Source organism: Sinohyriopsis cumingii, chromosome 15 (assembly GCF_028554795.1).
Source record: "Sinohyriopsis cumingii isolate HCF-2022 chromosome 15, ASM2855479v2, whole genome shotgun sequence".
Classification (NCBI taxonomy): domain Eukaryota; kingdom Metazoa; phylum Mollusca; class Bivalvia; order Unionida; family Unionidae; genus Sinohyriopsis; species Sinohyriopsis cumingii.
In genome coordinates, this window is record NC_142975.1 from 57944640 (window position 1) to 57960954 (window position 16315).

The window sequence follows — 16315 nt, forward strand, 5'->3', positions numbered from 1 at the left end:
ACGCGTAGAAGCAAACAACTAAACACACATTTACTATCCGTTTAATATTTGATGTGACAAGAAGAAATGGTACAATACGCAACAAAGGGATTGTAAGTTTACACTCCAATCTGTCTGCACTGCAATGGTAACAACGCTCTTGCGTTGGCATTAGTTTGCCACACTACCTTGGAACAAAACAATGCGTCACTCGTCATAAACGATTTCATTGGCTAGACTTATTTTCTAACCGCGTTCGCTTCGCATTGACTTCAGTACCTTTTCGCACAGGGACAAGATTGGACGTGTTTTGTTATTATTCTGCGGCTGGTCGCTACACTACTTGCCCTGAATTTACAACCAAACAACGTGTTACACATTGTAAGTGACTTCATTGGCTAACCGATATTTTACACTTCTGTCTCTATTGATGTGAGTGTGTTTGTCAAAATATTTGAGGAAGATTAAAAATGTTTGTCAGTTTCAAAACGCGAACCAGTACTGTGTCCGTTTAATATTTGATGTGACAAGAAGAAATGGTACAATACGCAACACAGGATTGTGAGTTTACACTCCAATCTGTCTGCAATGCAATGGTAATAACGCTCTTGCGTTGGCATTATTTTGCCACACTACCTTAAAAAAAAAACAATGCATCACTCAGTGAGATCGAGAGATTAAGAGAACAACAGTGGTAAATCCAGTAGGATTACAGAACCAACACAACCAGTGAAGAAATAAATTTGTTTGATACCTCATGAAGATTATTTTTTACAATCTAGTAGACCCAAAAGTGACTTGTAGAAAAATTTAGAACGATGACATACACCTACACGGTTACATTAAATGGTTTACGTCAATGGTTGCTATTTCTTTGTTATTAAATGTTTGTAGAAACGATATGTGTGTAAGCGAAAGCTAACACACACGCACGCACACACACACACATACACGTGTTACTGCATTGGGTGACAGTACAACGGGCAGTACTTTAGTCTGGAGTGTTTTGAGAGATGGACAGATAGACTTAACATTACACAGTGGAGAGAGAGAGAGAAAAAGAAACAAAGAATGGTAGGACACCATTTTTGGTTCCGTTATTCTTGTGGTATTATAGGACAAAGATTATTGAGACAACCATACATTCTATGTGAAATATGTTCCTTGGTTTTAAAATTCAGAGTTAACCATAGGTAGGGTTATACAGTGCAATGTCACTCGCGTCATTCTGTTTGTTTCCTTGCTTGAAAAAATGGTAATTCTAATGTTATAATTTTTAATAGAAGATGCAAGATTGTTTATTGCTGTAACGGCATTTATGTTGTCTAGTCTGTTGCTGCGAAAGAAAATATCTATAGCAAAGTGCTTAAGTTTGTTCAGTTTTTTTAATTTCAAGCTCTACAAAAGGTACCAAGCTTGTCTTGCAAGGGGATTGAAACTTTAAGTTACGCGGATGTGAAGGAAAACATCTTTGTTACTACAGTTTGCTGTCTTTGTGTTGGTTCTAATCATGCTTGTCTTACATCCTTGTGTTTTAGAGATCATATTACTTCTGATGTAAATACATGCATCAATGGACAGACAGCTTGGGTTATCATCCTTGAGGGTCACTGTACTTTAGTTTATTTACTTCATAACAATCCCAGTCACAATTTTTAAAAACAAAAACAAACAAAAAGCCATGCCACTCAATCCTGTAACACTTCTGACTCTACCGATGTATGTCAAAATGTTTAAGTGAGGTAAAAAAGAAATTGACAGTTTCAGAACGTGAACCAGTACTCTGACCTTTTAGTAGTTGATGTGGTAAGAAGAAATGGTACAATACACAACACAGGATTACAAGTTCACACTCCAGTCAGTCTTCACTGCAATGGTAACAACGCAAGAGCATAGGCATTATTTTGCCACACTAACTTGAACCAAACAATGCATCACTCATCATAAACGATTTCATTGGCTAGACTTATTTTCTGACCTCGTTCACTACGAATTGACTTCAGTACCTTTTCACACAGTGTCGAGATAGGTCGTGTCTCACTGCTAGGCGATTTATAAAATAATTAAAAAAGTAAAACTAACGCAAGAACAATCGTACCCTGAGCGATCCCACAGAAATTGTGTCAGTTTTATAGTCTAATACATCACAGCATATTTGGATGAACTATTCTGTGAGAATTTTACATCCACGTTATCAAAAAAGGAGGAATTTTTAGTTTCCATAATCTTCAGTTCACTCTGGTGATATTTAATAATGGTGCATTTTTTCTATGGCTGTGATGATTTAAGTGGAATATATGTTTCTTTGAATCTTTCTTAAGGAAAATATACTGTAAAAACAAACGTAAGTGTCGTGATATGTTCTACAGTAGGAATAACACTCTCTCTCCGTCATTGTAGTTGTGATTGAAATCCTAATGGTATATGTGCCTGTTTGAAGATACCTCTCCAAAATTGTGATCAGTAGTCACCCTATTTCTGTGAACTGTTCCGTTTGTCATGCAATTTTTTTTCAAACACTTACATCCTTATAAATTGTAAATCAGTAAATCGTTGGATGAAATAAAATCTTGAGTTGACCAGCTTGTACAATTCAGGTATCGTAACTTTCTCTTTATTTTGGCACTGCAATGTGTCACGGAAAAAATTATAACATTAGATCTACCGTTTTATCAAGCAAGAAACAAACAGAATGACGCGAGTGACATTGCACTGTATAACCCTACCTATGGTTAACTCTGAATTTTAAAACCAAGGAACATATTTCACATAGAATGTATGGTTGTCTCAATAATCTTTGTCCTATAATACCACAAGAATAACGGAACCAAAAATGGTATCCTACCATTCTTTGTTTCTTTCTCTCTCTCTCTCTCCACTGTGTAATGTTAAGTCTATCTGTCCATCTCTCAAAACACTCCAGACTAAAGTACTGCCCGTTGTACTGTCACCCAATGCAGTAACACGTGTATGTGTGTGTGTGTGTGTGTGTGTGTGTGCGTGTGTGTTAGCTTTCGCTTACACACATATCGTTTCTACGAACATTTAATAACAAAGAAATAGCAACCATTGACGTAAACCATTTAATGTAACCGTGTAGGTGTATGTCATCGTTCTAAATTTTTCTACAAATCACTTTTGGGTCTACTAGATTGTAAAAAATAATCTTCATGAGGTATCAAACAAATTTATTTCTTCACTGGTTGTGTTGGTTCTGTAATCCTACTGGATTTACCACTGTTGTTCTCTTAATCTCTCGATCTCACTGAGTGATGCACTGTTTTTTTTAAGGTAGTGTGGCAAAATAATGCCAACGCAAGAGCGTTGTTACCATTGCATTGCAGACAGATTGGAGTGTAAACTTACAATCCTGTGTTGCGTATTGTACCATTTCTTCTTGTCACATCAAATATTAAACGGACACAGTACTGGTTCGCGTTTTGAAACTGACAAACATTTTTAATCTTTCTCAAATATTTTGACAAACACACTCACATCAATAGAGACAGAAGTGTAAAATATCGGTTAGCCAATGAAGTCACTTACAATGTGTAACACGTTGTTTGGTTGTAAATTCAGGACAAGTAGTGTAGCGACCAGCCGCAGAATAATAACAAAACACGTCCGATCTTGTCCCTGTGCGAAAAGGTACACAATGCGAAGCGAACGCGGTTAGAAAATAAGTCTAGCCAATGAAATCGTTTATGATGAGTGACGCATTGTTTTGTTCCAAGGTAGTGTGGCAAACTAATGCCAACGCAAGAGCGTTGTTACCATTGCAGTGCAGACAGATTGGAGTGTAAACTTACAATCCCTTTGTTGCGTATTGTACCATTTCTTCTTGTCACATCAAATATTAAACGGATAGTAAATGTGTGTTTAGTTGTTTGCTTCTACGCGTGTGTGGATAGTAGAATTTGGGTTTAATCTGGCTTCTTCCCGTGTGTGGATCGTAGATTATTGGGTTTTGTAAGCGCTCACGTACGTTCGTGTAGACAGTAGATTATTGGGGTTTGTAAGCGCTCACGTACGTTAGTGTAGATAGTAGATTATTGTGGTTTGTAGGCGCTCACGTATGTTTGTGTGGATAGTAGAGTGTGTGATTACGTTCGCTGCTAAGCATGTGTGGATAGTAGATTATGGGTTTGATTTTGCTGCTTTGCGTGTGTGAATAGTATAATTTGGTTTTGTTTTTTGCTGCTTTGCGTGTGTGGATGGTAGATTATGGGGTTTGATTTGACATTTCTGCGTGTGTGGATAGTAGAGTTTGGGTTTAAGCTTGCTGCTTAGCATGTGTGGATGGTAGATTTTGGGGTTTGATTTGACATCTCTGCGTGTGTGGATAGTAGATTTGGGGTTTAAGTTTGCTGCTTAGCGTGTGTGAATGGTAGATTTTGAGGTTTGATTTGACATATCTGCGTGTTTGGATAGTAGATTTTGGGTTTCAGTTTGCTGCTTAGCGTGTGTGGGTGGTAGAGTTTGGGTTTATTTGGCTTCTTCCCGTGTGTGGATAGTAGATTTATGGTTTAAGTTTGCTGCTTAGCATGTGTGGATGCTAGATTTTGGGTTTAAGTTTACTGCTTATCGTGTGTGAATGGTAGATTTTGGGGTTTGATTTGGCATAACTTGTGTTTGGATAGTAGATTTTGGGTTTAAGTTTTCTGCTTAGCGTGTGTGGATAGTAGATTTTGGGTTTATTTGGCTTCTTCCCGTGTTTGGATAGTAGATTTTGGGTTTAAGTTTGCTGCTTAGCGTGTGGGGCTGGTAGATTTTGGGTTTATTTAGCTTCTTCTCGTGTGTGGATAGTAGAGTTTGGGTTGAAGCTTGCTGCTTAGCGTGTGTGGATGGTAGATTATGGGGTTTGATTTGTCACATCTCCGTGTGTCAATAGTAGAGTTTGGGTTTAAGCTTGCTGCTTAGCATGTGTGGATGGTAGATTTTTGGTTTAAGTTTGCTGCTTAGCGTGTGTGGATGGTAGATTTTGGGTTTATTTGGCTTCTTCCGGTGTTTGGATAGTTGATTTTGGGTTTAAGTTTGCTGCTTAGCGTGTGTGGATGGTAGATTTTGGGTTTATTTAGCTTCTTCCCGTGTGTGGATAGTAGAATTTGGGTTTAAGTTTGCTGCTTAGCGTGTGTGGATGGTAGATTTTGGGTTTATTTGGCTTCTTCCGGTGTTTGGATAGTTGATTTTGGGTTTAAGTTTGATGCTTAGCGTGTGTGGATGGTAGATTTTGGGTTTATTTAGCTTCTTCCCGTGTGTGGATAGTAGAATTTGGGTTTAAGTTTGCTGCTTAGCGTGTGTGGATGGTAGATTAATGATTTGTCATATCTCGGTCTGTCAATAGTAGAGTTTGGGTTTAAGCTTGCTGCTTAGCATGTGTGGATGTAGATTTTTGGTTTAAGTTTGCTGCTTAGCGTGTGTGAATGGTAGATTTTGGGTTTATTTGGCTTGTCCCCGTGTTTGGATAATTGATTTTGGGTTTAAGTTTGTTGCTTAGCGTGCGTGGATGGTAGATTTGGGGTTTATTTAGCTTCTTTCCGTGTGTGGATAGTAGAGTCTGTTTTAGTTTGCTGCTTAGCGTGTGTGGATGGTAGATTATGGGGTTTGATTTGTCATATCTCGGTGTGTCAGTAGTAGAGTTTGGGTTTAAGCTTGCTGCTTAGCATGTGTGGATGGTAGATTTTTGGTTTATTTGGCTTCTTCCCGTGTGTGGATAGTAGAGGTTGAGTTTAAGTTTGCTGCTTAGCATGTATGGGTGGTAGATTTCGGGGTTTGATTTGACATCTCTGCGTGTGTGGATAGTAGATTTTTGGTTTACGTTTGCTATTTAGCGTGTGTGGATGGTAGATTTTGGGGTTTGATTTGACATATCTGTGTGTTTGGATAGTAGAATTTTGGTTTAAGTTTGCTGCTTAGCGTGTGTGGATTGTAGATGTTGGGTTTATTTGGCTTCTTCCCGTGTGTGGATAGTAGAGTTTGGGTTTAAGTTTGCTGCTTAGCGTGTGTGGATGGTAGATTATGGGGTTTGATTTGTCATATCTGCGTGTGTCAATAGTAGAGTTTGGGTTTAAGCTTGCTGCTTAGCATGTGTGGATGGTAGATTTTGGGTTTAAGTTTGCTGCTTAGCGTGTGTGGATGGTAGATTATGGGGTTTGATTTGTCCTATCTGCGTGTGTCAATAGTAGAGTTTGTGTTTAAGCTTGCTGCTTAGCATGTGTAGATGGTAGATTTTGGGTTTAAGTTTGCTGCTTAGCGTGTGTGGATGGTATATTTTGGGTTTATTTGGCTGCTTCCCGTGTGTGGATAGTAGAGTTTGGGTTTAAGTTTGCTGCTTAGCGTGTGTGGATGGTAGATTTTGGGTTTATTTAGCTTCTCCCGTGTGTGGATAGTAGAGTTTGTGGTTTGATTTGGCTACTCCTCGTGTGTGTGGATTGTATATGGTGGCAATGTTTTCAGCTTCTCCCGTGTGTGGATAGTAGAGTTTGGGGTTTGATTTGGCTTCCCCGCGTGTGTGGATAGTAGATGAGTGTTTAGTTTTGGCTTCTTCGCGTGTTTGTGGATAGTATATAATGGGGTTTGTGGATAGTAAAGTAAGACTTTGTTTTGCTGCTTTGCATGTGTGAATAGTATAATTTGGTTTTGTTTTTTGCTGCTTTGCGTGTGTGGATGGTAGATTATGGGGTTTGATTTGGCATTTCTGCGTGTGTGGATAGTAGAGTATGGGTTTTGTTATTTTGCTGCTTGGCGTGTGTGGATATTATCTAATATGGTTATGTTATTTGTCTAGTGATTACTGTGTGAATAGTAGTTAATATGAGAAAAGAAAGTAGGGGATGTTTTCCTTCACGTCCGTGCTTTACATATAAGAACATTACAGCGTTCGTCGTTCGCACCATTCTACAAAGAATAAAAAGGAAGATGGCTTCGAACCACCTTGATAAAATGAAGAAGTTACAAGATGTTTTGGACAATTTAGGAATAATGGAGTAGATGCTAGTAAAACTGGACGATGATCGCTATTCTTATAGTCCACATAGAATAAAGATGCAGATCAACAACATAAAACGCTAAAGAAAATAATCTGTGATCTGCTGAAAGAAGAAAAGGAGGAGAAGGAGGATGAAGAGGAAGATAAAGATGAGAGAGTGGAACGAAAAAATTGAAAAGGAAGAAGAAATGAGAAGAGGAAGAAAGAGGAGGAGGAGAAGCAGAAAGAGAAGAAAAAGAAGAAAAAGGAGGAAGAAAGAAAAGAAAAGAAGAGAAAAAGTGTAGGAGAGAAAATAAGAAGTTGGTGGAGGAATAGAAGAAATTAGAAGAAGAAGAAGAACACCAAAGGCCCTTTTCAGGGCCAATCCCGTGCCTCGAAAAGAAATTAACTTTCATGCCTAAATTTCTTTTTAAAAAAATGTCTATTGCCTGTGTTCTCTCCATCTCCCCTATTCCATAACACTATACAATCCCACCATATTCAATTTCCCTTGACGCTATACAGTCCCATCCCATCATGTTAAATTCCCCTTGAGGCTAGGGTATCCCCAAAATTTTACGATGTTATAATTTCCATAGAGGCTCGGGTACAACCCTCCTATTTTATCATTAACGCCCCTTGAGGCTAGGGTATCCCTATTCACTACTTCCACATCTGCGTCGCCAGGAAGTAACTACAAAAGTGTTGGCTAAGGTCTATGCCAGTGAGAAACTTCCAATGTACATGGTCATCACCTCACATCCAGCGGTCCTGTTAACTTCGAAACACCCAGTGTGACTGGGTTCATTGCCAAAGGATATGACAGCCATTTCGTCATGGAGTGTCGAGTGGTCTCCAACAAATCTTGTAAATCACTTCTTCGTAGCTGAGCCATCTGTCTGCCCTCCTGGCTTCCACCTTCCACGTCATATGTGGACCACACTGGACCGCTTTCGGACAGGACAGAGTCATTGTGCAGTCAACCTTGTCTGATGGGGCCAGTCCACTAACTCTTCATGTTGCTGTGGAGCTCTTGAGACAATGTCGTACATTGTGAACAACTGTAAATTGACAAAGTTCCCCGGTGAACTGCAGGCTCTGAACCTTGCTGATGACGATGTTGTTAAATGGATGAGCACGCACTGTACACGATAATAATAATAGTTCCCTATGTCTCGAAAATGGCTTGTCAAAGTTTGTCCAAACTTCTCCAACTGTTGAAACAGATCTCGAAGAAAACTCTCAAAGAGCGTTAGAACTCAAAATCTTCAAAGTAGGGCTTTGATTGGTGCAAATTGTTGATTAAATCTATCTACTATATGCCTTCTTTACATATATGGCACACATGGCAATTCTCCTTGTTATCGCGGCCATGTATTTAGTTTGCTATTTCAAGAAAGCAGTTTGACGAATTTTCTCAATTTTGATCCCAACTGTTGGAAGAGATCTCTATCTAAAACTTTAAAGGAGAGACCAAAAAATATACTCAAATTAGCATTGGCTGTACTTCAGATTGTTAATAGAATCGGTCCACTATATACCCGCATTACGTAGTCAGTACCCGTTAGATCTTTTTTATTTCTCCGACTTTGCTCGACGAATTTCATATTCTTACGGACTGTTTTATAACTGCATGTACTTAGTCTCTGATATATAGAAACCGGCTTTACGATTTTTGACTTTACTTTTGTGCTGCTGAAGTAAATCTCTCATAATACATTGCCAAAGAGGGATTCATATTAAAAGTCTTCAAACAAGGAATCGAATCACTAAAAATGTTAATATTAACGGTCTTCTCTCTTCTAGGCTCCGGTGGCTTAAGCGGTTAGATCGTCCACCTTGGATGCGGGAGATTGCGGGTTCGAACCCCGGCCGAGTCATACTAAGGACTTTTACAAAATGGTACAAACAGCTGCCTCACTTGACGCTCAGCACTAAAAGGTTAGTGTTAGGACTGGTTGTTCTGGTGTCAGGATAATGTGACTGGGTGGGATATCATGCTACATGTCTGCGGCATGATGCCCCAGTGCCAGACATCACTATAAACTGCCATACTGCAGACATCGTAGCTATATGACCGAAACGTGTTAAAGCTACGCTAAAAATCTAAATAACACACACACACACACACACACACACACTTGTAGCTATATATACCTGGTGTCCATAATAGCACTCCTATTTCTCCCACTAAGCTAAACTAATTACTTAGTATCAAATTAATTCCTTCAAAAGTATTCAAATTTGATTTTGGATTTTAAATATAGGAAAAAAGTAACTGGTCAGTTACCTGTCTTGGTGTGTATAATTAAAAACGCTCACCGATATAAAACGCACACCTCGGTTTTCGACTTAAAATGATGGGGAAAAATGAGTTCTGCCGTAAAACGTGCGTGAGTAATTATTATAACACTCTGATGGAAAGAATCAGGTAAACATGTGTAAAACCAAAAAACTGGTGGAAACTAATAGAAAAATTTAAGGAAGGTAGAAAAGGAAGTCATGCGAATATTTGGTGTGAAAGATAAGGCTATAGGCGAGAAAGAAGAAAAGGCAAAAGTTTTCAACGATTTCTTTTGTGAGCAGTCAACTATACTAACCGAAAGTTTACCTCCCGTTAACTAATTAGCCAAAACCGAGGATGATGTTTATACTGTCCTAATAGGTTAAATCCATCCGAAGAATGCGGCACTGACTTGCTTATCCTAAGTTGCTGCAAAAACAAAATTGCACAGTCAATTAAATATTGACTAATCCGCTTATTCAATATCTCATTGCAAACTTCAATGTTTCCAGATCGCTGGAAAATAGGAAACGTGGTGCATATGCATAAGAAAGGCTCTAAAACCGTTAAACTATGGTCCTTTATCTTTACTATTTACTTTATCCTAAGTGTGTATATGGCACCCCGTCGTAAACGCGCAGGTTACTACAAATGCGCGCCGACAAAAGCTCACAGCATAAACTATAGGCCTTTAATCTTATTATGACTTTGATTGAGAAGTATCTCATTTCGAATGAAAGAAACTAATAGCTTGAATCACTGTATCCAGTGAGCAGACATCACACTGTGCACACTCTTAATATTGAGTAGAAATAAAGTAACCGTTTGAATCATTGTTTCCAGTGACCAGACATCAAACTGTGTACACTCTTAATCTTCGCAAGGAGCAAGATCATGCTGAGATAATGATCAGACGATATCGAGCAGGATTTAGACAGCCTAAGGCATCGAAATCAAAGCACGTCAGACTTAATCGACGCCTGCTAGCTTTGGTTCCAAAGTACGGTAAGGTACATGATGGAACATCTGCGCGGAATCGGACATAACGTTGCAATTTGGAAAATGATAGACATAAGAAAATGAAAATTATATTAATTTTTATAATTGAACAGTGATATAAATAATACACTGAAACTCATATTAATAATATTAAACATTTTTTAAATAGCGAATATTTGCTTATTTATTTGACATAGTAACTTTTATAATTTATGCCTTGCGCGCTTTTGTCGGCGTACTTTTGACCTGCGCGCTAACGACGGCATACATCTGGTGATAGAATGTCTCCGATCATGCAAACTAGGTTAGTAATAAATTTTAGTAACTTAAATTACGATTTATATACGAATCATGTATCTAATAATAAGTATTGCTCTCGCCGTGAAATTGAGAATGCAAAACACTTCCTTCTAGACTGTTCCAAATATTCAAAACTTAGAGATTAAATCCTATACACACTCCCTTTTGCTCCTACGACTATTATTATTTGGCAACCCAATGTCAGCTGTAGAAAATAATACACACATATTTTTAAATGTGCAAAATTATATTAGGATAACTAAGATATTTAGCTGACTGAACTCAGCTTTTTGAATCGCAATTAATTAGTTCTTATTCTTTATTATGCTTTGAATGCAAGTTTATGCATATTTTGTGAATAACTGTTTGTACCGGCATCGAGATGACTGACATATTTTTTGTTACTGTTGGGTAGACAGTGCTAATAAGCTTATGATTTGTTTTACTGAATCCCCCAAACTCATGTTTGTAAGTGCATTTGACTAAGTTTCTCAAATAAATATGATTTAAACTAAAAGTAGTTCCGTACAGAGTTCTCAAATGCGGCGATTTACATCCGATGCTTTTTTCTCACCTTGAAGAAATGCCCAGGATGTTTCAGCTGATAGTGTTCATGTCCAGTCCATATTGAAACATCAATCTTGAACATAGGGATTTTACATCAGACTAGACTCGGGCCAGCACTGAATGGACTCATTGGCTTTCACTGGTTGAAATCGCAAAATGGGGATTTCATTCAGCACTGACATTGGATTGGCCTGTGTAAGCTTCCGTCTGTGAATTTCTTGATTGATGCTGACAAGGGATGCCTTTCCACATTCGCTCTGTAGTGTTGAGTGAAACCAGAATAATCGCGTAATGCATGAAACGAACGAACGCAGATAAGAATCCTGACAGAATATGTGGCAGAGTAGTCGAGCAAAACTTTTGCATAGATAAGAAATGTCTTTCGGAATGATTCTATCGCAAGGGAAATGATCTCCTTATCGTTATCATATACATACAATCCAGGAAAAAAAGGTACGCGCTGCTAACGTCACGCTCCTTTGGCTATTGAGTATGGAACATATTACTTATGTATCAATGGTTAATAATATCATATAGCACGCACTTCTGTTTGAGTGACATTTTCTTTCGACAAATTACAAAAAGGTTTCTTTTGAAAGCTTGTTACTGAATTTCTCAATCTCAGAGTTGTAAGGTCTACAGACCTGACTTCTAATATTCTACTTATCGACACGGCGCAAGTCATGTGATTTCATTTCAATAGTCCATGTTTAAAGTTACTAACCCATGCCGTTCCCACGTGGCTTCGGCGAATTCTATATTTTCGATAGAGAATACGTTCTAACTTCCCACCCCAATGCAACTATCCAAATATCTCAAACTGGGTGGGGTAGTCGGAAACAAACCACCTATTTTGACCCAATAATGTGGTACGCTACAGTATCGGAACTTGTGCTGGATTCTCTTATTTCTGTTATATCTCTGTACGAGTCTTGCCAGTGTGGGTGACAAGCTGAAGGAAAAAAGCGACATAAAGTGCCTCAAAAATTAAGACAAATAAGACAAAGCAGGCGTAGAGTGTACCGAATAAAACAAAATCAGCCTAACATATTATCGGGAAGTGCACATATTACCAGGAAAAATGACACATTTACAAAGGTTTCGGCACTGTTTTACGACTCTCATAGAGAAATAAAGAGACTCATGATTTTCACTGAGCAATAACCATGTTTTTTTGTTTTTTTAAATTATCAACGACATAGACAGCATTTTACAGGTACTCATATGTGTTTGTTCTTTTTGTATCGCTGGTAATCCATTTATAATCCTAAATTTGTCTTGGTAATCGGAAATATTTGGCTGCTAATTTTTAAAATTCTGTTGTTTCTTGTTCCTTGCAAGCTATAATATATATATGGTCGTTAAAAATCATCACGCTTATCGCTAATTACAAATGATACAGCTATGTCACTCACTGGCCCGTTTTTGCTTCGTCTTTTATCTGTCTTGTCCTTTTCCACATCTCTCTGTACAGTACAGATATGTTGCTAACTGGCCCGTTTTTGCTTCGTCATTGAGCTTTCATGTCCTTTCCACTATATCTCTTCTCTACAATCCAGAGAGCAGGAAAATTAACATGTTTTTGAAAATACTCACTATCCAAGAACAGTCTTAGGCTTGCTTAGTTAGAATGGCTTTCACGACCATTTTTAGAATAATTAAGTGATGACATGTGGAGATTTTATGCACGTTTCTTCTCTGATACTTAATTTTCCCTGTCCATATCAACTAAACAAGCGGATTATAAAAACCCAGAAATGGACTTCTTAAACCTCCCTGCCTTCCTATATAAATCACAAATTCATGCAAGTTACGAGTTGCTTTTTCCTTCTTTATTTTCTTATTATTTAATTTTTTCTATTTTGTTTCTTCAATTTCCGGTGGTGGGGTGGGGAGCAAAGGGGGATGGGGAGATGGAAAAGCAAGTTACAGCGATACCCTTTATGGATCTTGTACCCTCGTATTATCTGCTTTAATCTCCATTGTCTAACGTCTTTTGTTTGTACCCGTTAATAACTCCGAGGTCCATGTTTTGACGGATTTTAGAAACAATATCATTGTTTTTTTCTCTTAGTTTGCCCCAAGTTGTCCTCTCTTTTCTTGCTTTCTTGTACTTTGTAAGCCGTTTGTTCCCATGAATCGTGCATCAAAGCCCATGCAGGCAATTATGAAAGGGTTATATCTAATATATTTTGGTAGCCACAGAAATGACTTCCTGAGTATTGTCCCTTTAAAGACTTTTCAGGGTGGTGGTGGTGGGTTGGAATGGTGAGTCAAAGAAACACTGGTAACATTTTGTTTAAATGTCTAAGTTCTGAGGCCGTTTTGATATCTAAGGAAATTACTTTTAAATCCAACTTATAAGGTTTGCCAAAAAGTTCACCATGTTCGCCATCTGTGGTATTCTTCTGATCGATACTCAATCTCTTGATAAAAACGGCTGAGACCATTTGACTCCAGAAAATGTAGGGCACATATCATCAAAGATTCTGGGAACAGAAAAAGATATGTATGATTTTGGAAAATTCACCACAATTTCTTTTTGTGGCAGTGGGGTGGAGGTCTAGTCACGGGGTTGGATCATAACAGCGCAACATTTATTGTCCTCTTTCATATAATTTGTACAACTGTGTAGTTTTCTTTCTTGAGGAGAAGTGATTTTTTTGTGAGTAAACAAGTTATATCCTTCCAAACAAAAATCTATTTTAAAATTACTGATTATTTAAATTCGATGTTATTTGTATTCCGGTACGGTTACTAGCAAAGTACCTGCATACAGAATTCGTTATCTTTTTCTTAAAGCGGAATGATGTCTATTATATTTAAATTTATTAAATGATTATGTTTCGAAATTGCCCTTTAATAAACCAAAGAACTGACTTATCGTGAAAATCACTTTTCTTCCTTACTTAATTATGTTGATAAAAATTCCCAATGAATGGAAACAAATAGATTATAATAACTAAACACAATATGACGCAACATGATATATATATTTTTTCATATGCTCTCATATAATTTGGTGTCATATAATAAGCTGTCATTCAAGTCCAAAATGTAGTGCATTTTATTTCATAATTTTTTTTTGGTCTGAGAATCGTGTTTTTTTTCTGTTACACATCATGTATCGGGTTACACTCTCGTTTCAGTAATGTCGTCATTATGTTATAATCTAGGTAAAGAGTGACAACAGGTGAAGCATGTTCATTTTCACACTTGGAAGATTTAGCTCTAGCTCGCATTGATGGATTACGTCACCTTTTACCAAACCATTAGTCCTTGATAAACTTTAGGTGGCGTTGGAATGGCGTGATTGGCACATTTCGACAGTCAGTTCACAAAAACAGGTCATGAAAAGTAAATAAATAGGAAATTACATTAAAATATAGGTAAACTTTAATAAATATAATAGCTTATATTACAGAATATAATTGTATTGTATTGTTTTCATATTGAACTTATAACTGGCTTCGTCAGTCTCCACGGCCAGAGATTGATGGAAACCGAGAGTGCAAAGTGAGACTTGTTAGTCTCGCTTTCCCCGTCTTCATTCCTCGGCATGAGGGGTTCCGGGTCTGCATATTGTTGTTGCTGCTTCTGTTTAGCTGGCACTGTTCTTCCCTCTTCTGCACATTTAGCAGTACCTTCTTTATCTATCTGATGTCTGTTACTGCTCCTGCTTCAGCTTTACCCGCATTTGTCGGTCTCTTCATTCATTGCACCTCATACGAGTTGCCTTGCCATACGAAACAAAAACGAGACGATTTCCGTTTTAAAACGCAGTGAGTTAGCGAAGACGTCTGTGTCTTCATTTTGGCCCAGAACGTGTTCCACTATATACAAAAGCAACAATGCTTCACGCAGCTGTCAATTCTCAAACTCTGGCTCATTGTTCTTTCGTCGTTCTTCTATACAGGAACGATGAAGAATGTCAAGAATGGCATGCACTTTATATAGACTGGCTACGTATTAAAAATGAATATTTCGAAATAGGACTGTCTCTGTTGTTCATGTACAATTGCTTTATTCATAAATTTAATACCAATGAAGATGCACAATTATTTTCATTCTCAAATACAAATCTCAAATACAAATACAAAATAAATGCAAAAAAGTGTACGTATTTATGGTGATGAAAACGTCGATAATTAACATACGTGATTCAATGATCTCAGATAGTTTCACTTTGTCATAGAGGGACTCCACGTCTATGAACTAAATAATGCATATCCAAAATGATGAACAAACCACATTTCTCCTTTTTTCATCGTTTCAGGGTTCATTGCATCCAGAACAAATCAGTACATATTCTAATGCAAATCAAAGTCTTCTTCGATGAAGAAAATACATCCAATATTGTCCACACACCACTGAGTCAGATCTTTGTAATCGCACAATTTTTAATTGGGTGGATACAACATTTACTTTCATATGTCATTAATAACTTCTTATAATGGAGATAATCTATATAAATCAAAATATTCCACTTTGTGGTCGTCGGAAAGTAAATGGGTTCCTGGCTGATGACTGTCGTCAGTGTTGATGACATACCCTCTAACATCTTTAGGATTTCGATGAGGAAGTTCATCATCAGCACAAACAGGTTCCAGGAAGCAGTGCACGATCTGTGTCTGGAAGTAATGAAATTCCCAGGTATTCATATTTTTGGATTCCTCAGGTTATTATTACAATAATACAATAACTTAGTTTTTCTTTACATGGGTATGTGATGGTAAGTCGAAGAGCTCGAAATATCGTTACACTGCTGCAAAAGAACTTAGATGCGTTGCGTTTCCAAATGAGTCAGTGGAAGTATCGAATTGTCCATCAACTCATTATACCACCCTTTAAGATGTTCTCTTCTAGGATGAGAATCGATGCTTCTTAGAGATAGTTATTCAACTTTTCTTCTTGACTCATCATTATAAATATCTAATGTTACACCTGACGTGGACGATAGATTTGACTATTATAGCAACACTCTCGGTTATTAGCGTCATCATGTTAGCCATGTTGTAATCAACACGAAATATCAAACTTTGCCCTTGTTCTGGTCATTGTGAGACTATTGTTTATTCCTCCTCTCTATCACTTTGATATTTTGGCTATAATTGTCTATGGTATTATAGAACTATGCAACATGATCACGTTCACTGTGTTCTCGAGGACTAGCGCACATTGCAGTTCGACACGGATCAGTCCTGTCATTTTCAGGTGGA